General features: G+C 39.2%; 1 protein-coding gene across 1 annotated transcript in view; it reads right to left on the bottom strand.

Annotated features, from left to right (window-relative positions):
* The window catches only part of LOC308686357 (uncharacterized protein), a 32,245-nt gene extending 19,038 nt beyond the window's left edge, over positions 1-13,207 (bottom strand). Inside the window, exon 1 of the mRNA XM_081394764.1 lies at positions 13,075-13,207. The gene's annotated coding sequence lies outside the window, so the exon portion shown is untranslated. The remainder of the gene's footprint in view (positions 1-13,074) is intronic.
* Between the last annotated feature and the right edge of the window lie 1,427 nt (positions 13,208-14,634).

The raw sequence follows: 14,634 nt of genomic DNA, 5'->3' as shown, positions 1-14,634 counted from the left end.
TTACCAGAACCAGGAAGTATGACCATATTAGCCCAGTTGTGTCAACACTGCACTAGCTGCCTATTAAACATCGTATAAATTTTAAAATATTGCTGAATACTTACAAAGCACTAAATGGTTTAGCTCCGCAGTACTTGAGCGAGCTCTTAACGCATTATAGTCCTTCACGTCTATTGCGATCTCAAAATTCCGGCCAGTTGATAATACCTAGAATATCAAAATCGACCGCTAGCGGTAGATCCTTTTCCTATTTAGCACCAAAACTTTGGAACAGTCTTCCTACCATTGTCCGGGAAGCAGACACACTCTGTCAGTTCAAAGCAAGATCAAAGACACATCTCTTTGACCTAGCATTCACATAATACATTATAGACTTCTATAATTCAATGTTAGTCTGCATAGATTAGGTCAGCCGGAACCGGGAACACTTCCCATAAATCCTGATGTACTCGTTACATCATAAGAAGAATGGCATCTACGCTAATTTTAGTGTCTGTGTTTATCCCGGGGTTTTCCCGCAGCCTGCCAGATCCAGGCCATATCCAGATCTGACGAAGGACCTTCGCCTGGACCCGATCCAACGCAGTGCTGAAGTGCCAACTAGTCTCTCCCTATGGAGGATCCCTTTACCACTCTACAGAAAGCGTTTTCGGGAAATTCGTTTCGTGTACCTACCCTGAAGTGATAAAATAAAATAAAATTCTGTATCAAAATTTATAAGGAAAGACCAGTACTTTGTTTAGGCTTGGTTTGTAGAGAATTACAAACCTGCGCACATATATTCAAACGCACATAACTATAGAACCAATTCTTAATGCGCATGTGAACGCCATCAGCGTTTCTCACAGGTTCGCGTTTAAAGTCTGTGTAGAGAGAATGGTGTCGTCTTAGCGGCTCCTAATTTACTAACAAATGATCGTTGCGATGGAAGCGAATCAATCAAAACTAACCTTAGCTGGAAAATACCTTTATTAAGGAACCAGTATAAAGCCAAAACAAATCTCTGTTACCTTAAATTATACGTTTATTTCTGTAAAGCTACTTTGAAACAATCTACATTGTTAAAAGCGCTATATAAATGAAGATGACTTGACATGACGTGATGATGAAAAAAAGAAGTGGTTTTTCAACACAGTCAAGGAAACTGTCACCTACCAAATTTGTGCCCTTATGTCTTGCAAAACAATTTTAAATCATGCATTAACTTTTCATATGGTATTTTCATATAAGTTTATATATTAATAAAAAATAAATAAAAAAAACCTGCAATATGCCCTTTTAAGTCTGCACTGTTCACGCCAAAAACACAGCGACTGGCTAACGGAGTGCCAGCTTTTACGCCCACACACCTGGTGTTCTGCCAGAGAAGGGGACTATTAGCCAGACCAACCTTCAAAAGAATCATCTCTTTTATATATTATTTAAATATATCTATTATTTAAGCAATTTGCTTGAGTTTTTAGACACAAGCTAAAGTCAACAATGAGAGACTGCACTTTTCAGTGATCTGAATTAACCAATAATTTGTTGTGACATTTAAAAATAACTCCCATTTTATCAAATTGATGTGTGTGATTTGCAGATATTTAAGAACGTTAATAGTAGCTTGGAAAGTAAACACAGCTGCAGTAGCTCGCAAAACCATTTATTTTTAGCTTTTGCCATGCACAATAGCTAACGGGTACCAGAAGGAAGTATGCAAGATTTTGTTCCGCTCTCAATTCAGGGAGGGTTTTTAAAGGTTATATTTCAGGATGCTCCAAGATTGCTGACATTTGTGCTAGACGGTTACCTCATAACCGTCCTTTCCAGAAATGTGCTGAGCAGTGTGGTGAAGAATTTTAGATAGGATGCATTTGTGCATGTCTGTGTTGTGGGGGTAGACCAGAGCATAATACCAGAAGCTCCCCCTATTGCCCCCCTCCAAACTTTCCCTTTCCACCCCAGACCAGACCATTTTTACTATGTAATTTCTGACCTAGTCTGTTTCCATATTGCTAACCACAGCATTCCATAAACATGATGGAATCTTTGTTGCAGGCAGTTTAAAAAGAGATTTTCCCCATTTTTGACACAATTTCCCGTAGGCCTACAAGGATATGGAACATTACTCATGAGTCGTGCAGCAAGCTAGTGAAAAAATGTCTTGCGTGAACAATAGATGTTTAAACTAACGGGACATTAATAAGTTGAGAAGGGGGTCAGGCTCCTGTTCCCTTATGAACCTGTTAACCTTGAACATTATTAGCACTAATTAAGCTCTTTAAAATATCAACCTCCACTGCTCTTTCCTCTTCCAGACTGGAGGAGTTTGTCACTGTTCAGAATCAGCTTTATTTTATTAACCGTAAAATGAACTTCATCAAGGACAAAGGAAGAAAGTGATACATGATCGCCGCTAATGACCAAAATGTCCCCAAATGCTCTGAACTGGATACAATAACTTCACTTAGTTCAGTCACAAAGGTATAAAGGCATCCATTTGCGCCTTGCGTGAGATTATATTTATTCATTAATATGTTACAGCTATTTCATTCATATATAGTGTGTATATTCTCCACCTCTTCAACTCCACTTCTTAATAGACCTTTGTTTTCAGAGGAAATTCTCTTAATAGTTGATCATTTATTACACCGAAACCCTCTTCAAATAAAGCTAAAATCAGACTTATCCATTGTGATGATTGGCTTTCAGCCTAAGATCTTGCTTAGAGAGATTGAGGTAAAACACTGGCCAGTGGACATGATTCTAGAAGCTTCGCTGAAGCCAAAGATAAGTGAGTTCTAGAAGTTTGGCAATGATTGCCGTTTACTTCCACTTTTCTTTCATATCCTCTCAGCAGCTCTCAAAGACGTAGGACAACCCAGCGCCACATGAGCTTAACTCCCTTACTCTTCGGCTCAGTGCCTGTATCAACTGAAACGCTGTATGTTCAACTGACGTTGAGGTTCAGTTAGGGCCAAACGGAGGGAGAGTGGCAGGGCAAATCACTCAGCACCTAAAAGGGGAATTACCTTTCCTCAAAATAAAACCACAATTATAAGCAGTCACATTACATCACTGTAAAGGATGTAAAAAAAAAAAAAAAATCAGACCCTTTATTTGAGCTTTTCTCTCTTTATTGGACGGGTTCTATTAGACAAGGAGGAACGGGATTGAAGGGAAGAGTGGAGGAAGGGGATTGATATATGTCAACGGCCAGATTTAAACCCGTGTTTTCCCACATGAACACCACAGCTCAACACATCAAGTGAACAGCTTAAATGCTACACTATGGCTTCAACAGTTTTTATCTTTTAGCACATATTTCAGCCTTACTATCATGAGAGCAATAAAATATGATTGTCAAAGTTTACAACTGAGTTTTGTGGCTTGTTGCTTTGTGGTTGCTAAGGTGTTCTAAAGGGCTTTAACCTGTTGCTATGTGGTTGCTTAGTGGGTTTTAGCATTGTTATGAACTAGCTAAGGTGTTTGGGGTTGCTGCTGAAAAAAAATATTTTAATATTGTTAATATTGTAGCGTTATGTTTGAACTTGTATGCAATCACAAATGTATTGTATAGAGCAGGGGTAGGCAACGTAGGTCCTGGAGAGCCACTGTCCTGCAGAGTTTAGCCTCCAACCATAATCAAAACACCTGAACGAGCTAATTAGTGTCTTCAGGATTATTGAGGCTACAGGCAGGTGATTTTATTTTAGGGTTGGACTTAAACTCTGCAGGACAGTGCCTCTCAAGGACCTGCCTACCCCTGGTATAGAGATACAAGGTAAAGGGCTCCAGTGAAGAATGTAGAAATTTCACTGTTCCAAACCCGTAAGACTTTCGTTCATCTTCGAAACACAAATTAAGATATTTTAAATGAAATCTGAGAGATTTCTGTCTCTCAATTGACAGTCTATGCAACTGCCATTTTGTAACATCAAAAAGTTCTGAAGAGACATGATCACTTTATATGATGAACAAATTTAGGCTTTTTATCACATAAACATTTATCAGTGAAAATAAACAGAAGCTCAACCGTACTTGTTTAACATGCAAGGTTCATTGGTTCTTGCAGAAGTGCTGTGTAACACAAGAATGAACCTCATTGGTTCTCGAACATCAGGCAAGCATGGTTGAGCTTCCGCTTACCACAACTGTGTGCGTTGATCAATGTTTATATGTGAATAAAAGCCTAAATTCAATCTGTTCATCATACAAAGCGATCGTGTCTCTTCATAAAATTGGGACAAAAGCGCAATTCACATTTAGTTTTACGATCTGTACAATCTCTATAACTTTTTTTAAGCGTCAAAGTGGTAGTTGCGTAGCTGTCAATGGAGGGACAGAAATCTCTCAGATTTCATAAAAATGGTATGAGGGTGAATAAATGATCACAGAAATGTAATTTTTGGGTGAACCTACACCTATATAGTTAGACAGGACAGATGTCTAGTGAATGACTATCTGTAGTCTGTATGTGCCTTTGATTTTCACAATTTTCTCAATATCCGGCGCATCAGTGCATATATTTTTGTTGGAAAGAGTGTAAGCATGAGATCTTTGTTCTCTGAGTTTTAATAGATGCATGTTTACAGTATTGGCTAAATTATTCTGATGCATATATGGCTTAATCCTTCACAATTGTTATTTAGTGAAGTCTGAAATTAAACAAAACAACTCAACATATTACAATGCACATAACACAGCTCCTCAACACACATACAGTACGCATGCATGTAAACGCAGCATAATGAGTAATGCATTCAGATTTGATGCCTTTCCTATAGTACCTGAAAGGATTGATGAACAGGAAGTCAGACATTTCCTATAAAGTCAGCACCAACAACTCTGATTAATGATGTGGGAAGAGGGGACAGGTAGTGAAAAAAAGTCTCTTTCAATAATCCTAAAGTATACATAGTATTTCCATATTATGGCTTCTGTTGAAAGTTACAATCCTTCATGTCAGCTGTTGACAAACTAAAAGAGTGCTACCTAATTACTGTACAACTTTGCTAAACACCATCTCTCCTTATCAGAATATTGGCTGATATTTTAAAGCACAATTTACAAGCAACAAAAGTGTAAAGACATTTTAATTAGCTCAGCAGTGGCTTTCTATTAAACTTTCATACTTTTTCCATCTAAAAGCAGTAATTCCTACCCCAGGAGGTAGTATGCAGGTCTCAGAGTGGATACATGGAAAGATTTTGAATTTACTTTAATAACAATAGATTAAAACTAAAAAGACTAATCTTCTTTCTTTAAGTCAAGAAAACAAAATACATTTCATACATTTGCATGGATGACAGTTGTTTTATCTAAAATGAAATTTCAGCGACTTTAATTGTTAATCATAATGCTAATCAATATTGAATATAAATTTGAGTTTGTAGAAACACATTTCTAGTTTGTGTAGATGTAAGGGTTTGAGCTCTACTGATCGGGCCGTGGGGATGCAAAAAGGTTGTGAAACACTGATCGAACTTTGTGAAAATAACACCACATGTTAGTTTTATGTGGATTGGCTACTTTTGTGTTTACTTTTAAATAAAGAATGGCACCTTTTAGGGCCTTTTGATTGAATTAAAAAAATTCCCAGACTCACTAGATGTTACAAAAGGATTTCTTTCAATTCTGTGAGACTTAGCTCAGTAAAGGTGGTCTTGAGTGTATGGGTCTTGGGAGGGGGAAGGGGTGGGGTGTTTGTGGCTTTAGGCAGGTCAAGTTCATTATTTCCTCACAGGACAGTTTAAGTACAATTCAGTATCAAAACTATGGCATGCAGCAATGTACTTGCTGTTAAAAGTTTAAATGAAAGGGGAAGGGAGTGAAGTTTAAGGTGAGGCCTGAAGGTGAATGCTTGAAAAATATGGGCCGTTAGGGAGAGGGATTTAATTTTGTAATTTTGTAAAAATTCCAGGCCTGCCACTAAAGCAGCTTCTGACTCCTTAAAATAAAGGATGGGCGTCAGTGTGACGAGAGCCTCATTTAACCACTTGTCATTATTCAATTTTTGTTGTTCCTACAGGCCAAAGAACATTAGTCGACTAGCCAACAGTAGAAGGGAATTCCAGGCAATGAATGGGTGAGTCAGTTTGTACCCACATTTTCCTTAAGCATGCCTCCTTTAAATAGTCTAAGGAAATGTCCAAATGACCTAATTACAGCTCAGCCTTTTCTAAGTATACCAGTCAGTGTGTGATGCTTTATAGGAAGAAGATGACAAAAAAAGTGCTATGCAGCCACCTAATACAATTTATTATAGTTAATTTTGGAACGACGGATCACTGAAAAGTTTATGAGTGCTTTTCTGTCTGAAACAGTGTCTTATAGTGGTGAAAGCTTTGACTTTTTGAAAGCTTTGGTGGTCTTTGAACTGTGAGAGCTGCTGAATTGAATAGCAAATCTCAATTTGGGCACAGACAAACATGTAATATGTGAATATACGCACAAACCCACATGTACATATTCGATAAAAGAAGCACAAAGCACCTCAGACGAATGTTGTTGGCCACTACTAGAAACAATAACATGCTTTAAACGGCTTAGTCATACTGCAACTATGGAATTTTGCAAAGTGTTGAGCTGGGGACCATTTTTATACATTCATAGCTGCACAGCTTTCCAGTCTGGATAAATACAAAGAGGCAATGGAGAAACACAGTTATGAGACTTTCAAACCTATACGTCTAGTCTGAGTAAAAGACAAACATTCAGCTTGTGACAATGTCATTTCTTTCTCAAAAAAGTGGTAGTTATGCTGTATACTTCGAAGACTGAGTTTGCCAGCTCTACTGCTGAATGGCTCTCTCTCACATGTTGAGTCTTTTGAGGCTGGCGGTGGGGTGCTGGTGCATGCTGGGATGTCCCTGGTGTGAGCTGCTGTTTATGTGGCCTGAGGACTGCCTGATGTGTCGCTGCGATGGAGTGAGAGACCACTGTTGAAAAGAGTCTCTGTGCAGTGCTGCAAGATCACCTTACACAGCCACTTCCTGCTTCCGCCCCCTTTCCTCACAAGCAGCCCAGTGTACCCACTTGGCCAGTGAGAAAAAAAAAGTCAAAACAGAGGGGTTCAGTACGCCCGGCAGTGCAGCACAGGACCCCATTCATCTTCCTCCACTGCTCCAGGATGACTTTATTTTTCAAATTCACAAATATTTCCCTGTGAAAGCCCCTGAGGTTCAGGAGCAAGCATGTGCTTGACTTTCCTCTGTCTCTGATCTGAGGCCTCTGAGGCACCGCTTGGCTCCTCAGTGTGCGTGTTATAAAAATCCTGTCATGAGGGTGATGTGCAGTGTCAGTCACTGTGAGGGGTCTTGAAGGGACTATGAAGGTCTATCAAGATGTCGCCTTTCCCAACAAAGTGGATACTTCAATCAAGTCACTCCAGACCTGTTGGTCTTTTGGGGTGAATGGGTGGTCACTAAAAAGTGGGGGTGGTAGGATAGGTATGGTAACAGAGTTTGGTAGAAGGGGTATTGCTATTTCTGGAATTACAGAGCACCATCTGGGCCCAACCACAGTTTCAGAGACAAGACTGTGATAGTGGGGCACACCTTATTTATGCAGAGGCCCTTGTCCAGGTGGAACAGGGAGTCAGGGGTGTTTAAGATTCCTGGGGAAATGGCAAAGTGGGTGAATAACTGGGAACATAAACAAACCTAGGGGCATTAATGACGAGGCTGGCGAGAGCCTGGATGTTTTTCCTTCTCTACTTAGCTCATCTAATGAGAGTAAGAGAGAAAGTGGGAGCTTTGAGAAAGAACTGATTTTTTTTTCTCCTTCACTACAGTTGCCATACTTTCCGTCAATGGACACAGCTTAGATTTCTTAAAGCTTAAGACACATTTACACAAAACAGCACCCGATACGGCTGCTCCTGATGGGGGGGATAGGAAAATATTCACCCGGCACTGCTGGCTTCCTCCCTGGGCTACCCCTTGGATGTCAGCCCCACATCACTGAGAGAAGAATGACGCTCTGTACAGTGGCTGCATGGGGCCATTCATAGCTGTGAGTCTGGCCACAGACAGCATGTACGACCAACTGAGATCTTCTGGAACAGAACTGGTACTGATCCACTCTCTGTAGCACAGAACTGGTATTGATGGTCCACTTAACACAGACAGACCCAGTAGTCATTCTCACACGCTGGTCTAGGGTCAGCAGGGTCCAAGTTTGCTGGCAGAGGCCTCATTCAGGTGGGCTGTTCTGGGGTCAGTCATGAGTGGACCTGTTTATTGACAGAGTGACTGGATTGATCAGATCCCATTAAAACTCCCATCATTCTCAGTTCTCTGTTTGGCTTAACCAAATATTTATCCCCATTATGCTAATAGCATAAAGTACTATGAATATAAAAATACTCTCTTTTGGAGAAGTCCAAGGTAGCAATAATCTCATGTAATGAGGAGATGTGTTGTGGTTCAAAAATGAAGCAAACAAAATAGATCAGTGAATCAAAACAGAATTTTCAAATGCTAATCACCCCAGCCATGGGACCAGGGATGAGCAACTTCTCACTGGAGGGCCACTTTCTTGCAGAGTTTAGCTCCATACTAATGGGGTGAACATGGCACGTTCCGAACCGTAACGAAACCGTGACCCTAAAACCGTGATAAAAAACCAAACTGTGAGTAATTTGAACCGTTACACCCCTAATACCTATTCAAACACACCTGCCTGCAATATTCAAGTAATCCTGACGACTTTGGTTAGATTGATTAGGTATGGAGCTAAACTCTATAGAATAGTGGCCTTCAGTTGCGTCTTCCTGGGTTAGACACAATACAATGGGCTAGTTAAGCATAGACGCTAATGATCAAGACTAGTCAGCTGAAGGCTGACATAAGCTATTACCATGGTTCCTTGATCAAGACACTTCAGGAGGATGATCCTTTTAATAGGTGTACTGTATGTGGTTTCAGATAAAAGCTTCTTGTAAAGAGGTACTCACTTAACATGTCTAACGTCAAAGAAATGTTGCACTAATTCACCAGATCTGTGTTACTTTTCCTTCCCATATTAGAACAAATTTCAGGCAGCATTACTTGTCCGAGCCTAGGTGCCCAGAGGTGAGTCTATGTCTGTGCCCCCCCCTCCTGCGTGGGCAGCTTTGGCTCATTTTAGGTATAGTGAGTATGAACATGATGCCCAGCTGCAACAAGTGTCCTCTGTCTATTAGACCACTGTAGACTTTTGGTGGTTCAAGAAAAGCAGCCAAACCAAAGCAAGGCCTGGAGCTAGATTGAACGTAGAAATAGTTACTAATTCATAGTTTTAATGTTATGCATGCCACAAATAGTGCACAGTCTTAAGCATCACATGGTCTAGTGGCCTGTAGGGGTTGGAGAGAAAAAAAAACGATTCTCCAATGCATCGCAATCCAGAATCGATTATGAGTTTAGTTAACAGCAGATACACAATGGCACTTTGTGTGCTTTAGAAACAGCCGTAGTCTGCTTGCTTTCAATTCCACACACAAACACAAAAACCCTCGAACCATCCATAAAATAGTGTTCCATTAAGTTAAGCGAATTACAAGGGTAATCGCGGGATTTATTGCAGTTTTCCAGTATTTTCTTTTTTCAAATGCTCTACAAAGGCATTGTTTTTATCGTTTGGAATGCAGTAAGCCTATTTCTATACATGCAACTCACTTACTGACAGCTGCTTTCGCGAAGAGCGCACGCGGCTTTGTGCTCTAAGTAGTTAAGTGCACTTGCATCTCAAAATGCTTTTATGATGCTTAATTAATGTAAACACAGTAAGTTATGTCTTAAGGGATTAAACAGACAGGACAAAACATCTGAATTCAGCCTATTAGATCTGCCGCTGTATATGATGTCATCAGTAATAGTCAAACTACTCTTGACTGGAAAGTGTTCAGAAACTTGAAGCACTCTTTGTTTATTACTTGTAATTTCTTTGTTCTGCTTTATTATTTACTTTTTGCTTGTCTTTTTTAAAGCTATTTAGTCTGAAGCCAGGAAGCTCTTTACAATAAAATTTTTAATTATTTTTTAAAAAGCTCTTAAAATGAGTAGTTAAATAAGAAAAGTACAGAAACATGTAACATTTAAAGTCTAATTAAACTAATTCATAAGAAAAAAAAAATATTGATCAAGAATTGTTTTGGAATTGGATCGTGACTCGAAATCGGATTAGATCGTGAGGTGCTTAAAGATTCACACCCCTAATGGTCTAGGCTGGTAACTGAAAGTTACTGAAACCTCACAAAGCGCCATCTGGGAAATGTGCACTGGAGCAAGGCACTTTATTACAGGTTTCTACAAAACTGTCTCTGTAATAGATTACTGTAAATTGTAAAATAATTTGTGTAAATTTGTGTTTAGTTGCTTCCCAAATACCCATACATATAGTCAACCCTTACAAGGCATTATTTTTTACCATTCCAGAAAACAATGAACAAAGCACACAATAGTATTCTTAATAAACACTGTGACCAATTGATTAATTCTGCCACAATTACAAAACCTACTTTTTCACAAGCCTGGAAGTAACATTTAGTTTCCATGCAGGAGTGAGTAGTAGTCCAGGCAGCTGTTTGCTGATAAGGACTCTAGGGCCTCAGGTGAGAGTCAAGAGACCCTTCTTACAACAAAAATGTCTGCACAGCAGGTTGTAATCCTGTTCCACTGGACATTATTCATACTAGATACTTTCCCTTTCTTTTTATGCCTGTTTTTATAGCTGGACACTACACTAATCTGTTCAAGCCCTTGACTCCAGTGGATATCAACGGATGTTTCATAACTTCCCATTTTCTTCCCTCATAGTCCAGACCAGCTGCCCACGATGACAAAATCAAAGTTCCTCCTACCTACACCTACAGCTGGTTAAATGCTTCCATATATGGCAGTGTGAAAACAATCAGTCAATCTGGGGAAAAACCTCTACAACTCAAATAAAAATACAAGGTCTCAAGTCAAGATATTTACAGCCGGTACTGATATGTTGATGAACTTTTGGATAAAGGTTGCCTGTCGGGCTGCCAAGCTCCAAGCCCTGCTCCAACCCCAAATCTTTACCAGCCTGTATATATTTAAAATCTATTGAAAGACATTTTATATAGAAAGTATCCTGTTAATCAACAACACATACTCATTTTTTTAATGTGGCATACTAGGAGCTAATGTTTATAATCAGGCAGTATTATCCTTACATTCTTTCTCAATCTCTCCATCTACTGCATAGCACCAGAACAAAGGAAAAGAAAGATATAAGGGAAAGTGAGCATGCTGAAAATGTTATCCAATGCGAAAGATGAACAGTCAGGATGGGGTCATAAGGTTAAAGGGCTGGCATAAAAAACACAAATGGTCAACCCAGTAAAAAATGCTGTAAACATCGCAAAGACATATGGATCTCATCAAGTTAGTTGACAATCTTTATTACTCTATTTATAAAATCATTATTGCAGCTAGTTATGGTCAGGATCAACTTTGTTATTAGAATTCTGCAATGTTCTTGCAAGTCTCAAGAGTCGTTATGTTAAGGTTTATGTGCAGGTTCCTTACGAAATAAATCTTCTGAAAGACAAACAGATCAGCTATCCATCCAATCAAAAGTGAGAAGTGAGGAATGCAGGGCATAAATTATGTATCACCTCTCCATGTGAGCAAAGCACGCAGCGATTGCACCCTGGAGCGCCTCTGATGAATAAACCATTTGCCTTGAGGGCCACTGAGGAAACGCTGTCACAGGCCATTACAGGGCTCAGCAGCAAGGACAAACTAGGGTCTGTGATTACACTGCTCTCACTTTCCCTTCTTTCATTTTGTGTATCCCTACCTCTCCATCCAGGTCAAGAAGTCACCCTTGTCCCGCAGCTGCTTTTGTGCCTCTCTTTTTTGCTTCTACCCACGTTCTGCCATTCCCGAAGTCTGCTATAGCGTTGGCAGGATCGGAATCCCACGGCAATAAAGTTGTATACCAACTACAGTTAATTGGTTGAGGGTGGGGCCAGTGCTGGGCCAGCTAAAGGCCAACAGTCAGGCCCAAATCCAGAATAGATCCTTTTCATGTCTCTGCCCCTCAAATTTTCTACATTTTTCCTTACCTCAGTTGGACAAACAGCTTTAACTTCACATGCAAATATAGTTGCAGTCTGGGTACAGTAAGAAGTACACTACAAATTCAAACCTCTTGTTCAAAGCTAATTTGACTTGAAAATGTGCAGAACAAGTTTGTCTATTTCTGTACTCTTTTTAAGAAGGGAGTAATATGAGTGGAAAAAAGGCTTTTAAGAATCCAATTTCTAGGGGAGTGACCCAACTAAAGTCTCAGTTGTCTATCAGGCACTCTGACTCCAAATGGGAAGGTGATTAAAATGATATACTAGCTCGTAACATTTTTTGAGAAGTTTCTGAAATGTTAAAAGTGTCCAGCCACCCTGCAGTAAGAATAAGAGTACCTTCCCCAAAGGCTCCTAAAAAAGGGACAGGAAAAACTGCTTCATAAGATACTGGTATGAGCTTTTATCTCTGCTGTGGGGTTTGGGTGGTTTGCAGGGGGTTGTTTATATTCTGTAAAAAAATATTTCACTTTGGTTTGATGAATGTTACAACATATAGTCTTTTAAAAGCTGGGCCTGGATCTGTTCTCTGCAACTTTGTCAAGGAATTTGTGAAACCGCGTCTGAGCAAGTCATTCACTGCCAGTCAGCTCTGTAATTCCTCCCCACCTGTGATGCGGTTGATCCGTTCGGATGGTATTCCGTTTTCAAAAAAACCCACATTCTTATGGTGGGAAGAATTACACTCCACCGTTATGAAAGTGCCACCTATGACCTGCGCGTCTGGAAGGCAAGGAGTGTTAGCATAGCACACGTACTTTGCGTTAATGCCATTAAACACATTTATCAGCTAAGCAATGCTATGTTAGGCTAAGTCAGGCTATGCACGGTAATTGCATCCTCTGTAATCGAGTCCTTGGCAGGCGATGCACTGCTCTTTAAGTCTAAGCAGACGTCTGAGGCCAATGTAATTGCTGGCAATTGCAGCACCACACAGAGGACAGTGAGGAGGGGGAAGAGAGAGAGAGAGTGAGGAAATGAGGAGTCCTCACCTCAGCAGCTCCTGTTGAGGCTGGAATGTTGGGCTTGGTGCAAGAGAGGCTGCCAGCACTGCTATGCAGGTCAGTGGGAAGGAGAGGGAGGGAGGGAGAGACCTGGGTAGATCCAGTGTTCCTTCTCTCAAAATTTCTTTCCACTCTCTGTCTTTATCTGTGTCCCTCTCAAAATAGAGTCAAAAAAGTTTTATTGGTGTATTGCTGGAATATAGTGCCAAGCCATTTAAGGTACTTATGAAATACAAATTTACTAAATAAATAAAATAAAATAAAAAAGTTAAAGAGTTAAATGATGGGGATATTACAAAAATATTCTTTTATTTTTTGTACATTTTCAAGAAAAAAAAAATTGTTTTGTGCTTCACCACAAATAGTTTTTGGATTGCTTAGTCTGTAAATGGTCATGGTTTGTCTTGCCCTGGTATTTCCAATTGTAATGAGATACTTTGCCAATTAATCTTCTCATTTTAGGCTCCAGCAGAACTTAACATTTCTTTGGTTTAAACTGTCTTGGTTTTATTTCCCGTGTTCCATGTGCTTCTAGGTAGTTTCAGGGCGTCAGACTGTGACTAAATGGTATAGTATTAACAACTTTTGTTATATTATTAGTTTAGACGTGCATTAAATGTATCAAAAGATTTTTTGCACATTTGTATTCATACTACTTTTTTTTCATAACAAATAACAGAATCCATATACAGTGCAATGCATAAGTGAATACACCCATGCTAAAGTTGACTAAAAAGAGGAATAAAAAATCATATTTTGGAAATTGAACTTAATGCCTTAATTTAAAAAATTAGGAAAAATCCAACCTTTAAGGACACCAATTTTCTTTGTGAATGAATAATGTATCGTAAATAAATAAATGTTCTTCCTTAAAATACATGGTGCATAAGTGAGTACACCCCTATGTTAAATTCCCATAGAGGAAGGCAGATTTTTATTTTTAAGTATTTTTTTTTAGGATACTATGCATCCTGATAAAGTTCCCTTGGCCTTTGGAATTAAAATAGCCCCACATCATCACATAGCCTTCACCATACCTAGAGATTGGCATGGGGTACTTTCCATAAGATCATCTCTCAATGCAAATCAAACCAGCTATTAGGCTAACTGAAATAAAACCATGCCAATCTCTAGGTATGGTGTATGCTATGTGATGATGTGGGGCTATTTTAATTCCAGAGGCCAAGGGAACTTTATCAGGATGCATAGTATCCTAAAATAAAATAAAAAAAATACTTAAAAATAAAAATCTGCCTGCCTCTATGGGAATTTAACATAGGGGTGTACTCACTTATGCACCATGTATTTTAAGGAAGAACATTTATTTATTTACGATACATTATTCATTCACAAAGAAAATTGGTGTCCTTAAAGGTTGGATTTTTCCTAATTTTTTAAATTAAGGCATTAAGTTCAATTTCCAAAATATGATTTTTTATTCCTCTTTTTAGTCAACTTTAGCATGGGTGTATTCACTTATGCATTGCACTGTAGTTTTTACCATGGCATTGAGGTGCCATGCATGGTTTTACATGTGGTTATCATGAT

Source organism: Scardinius erythrophthalmus (genome assembly GCF_964197995.2).
Source record: "Scardinius erythrophthalmus genome assembly, contig: HAP1_SCAFFOLD_202, whole genome shotgun sequence".
Lineage (NCBI taxonomy): Eukaryota > Metazoa > Chordata > Actinopteri > Cypriniformes > Leuciscidae > Scardinius > Scardinius erythrophthalmus.
The sequence above is the reverse complement of the archived record's forward strand: the minus strand, read 5'-3'. Positions and strand labels throughout refer to the sequence as shown.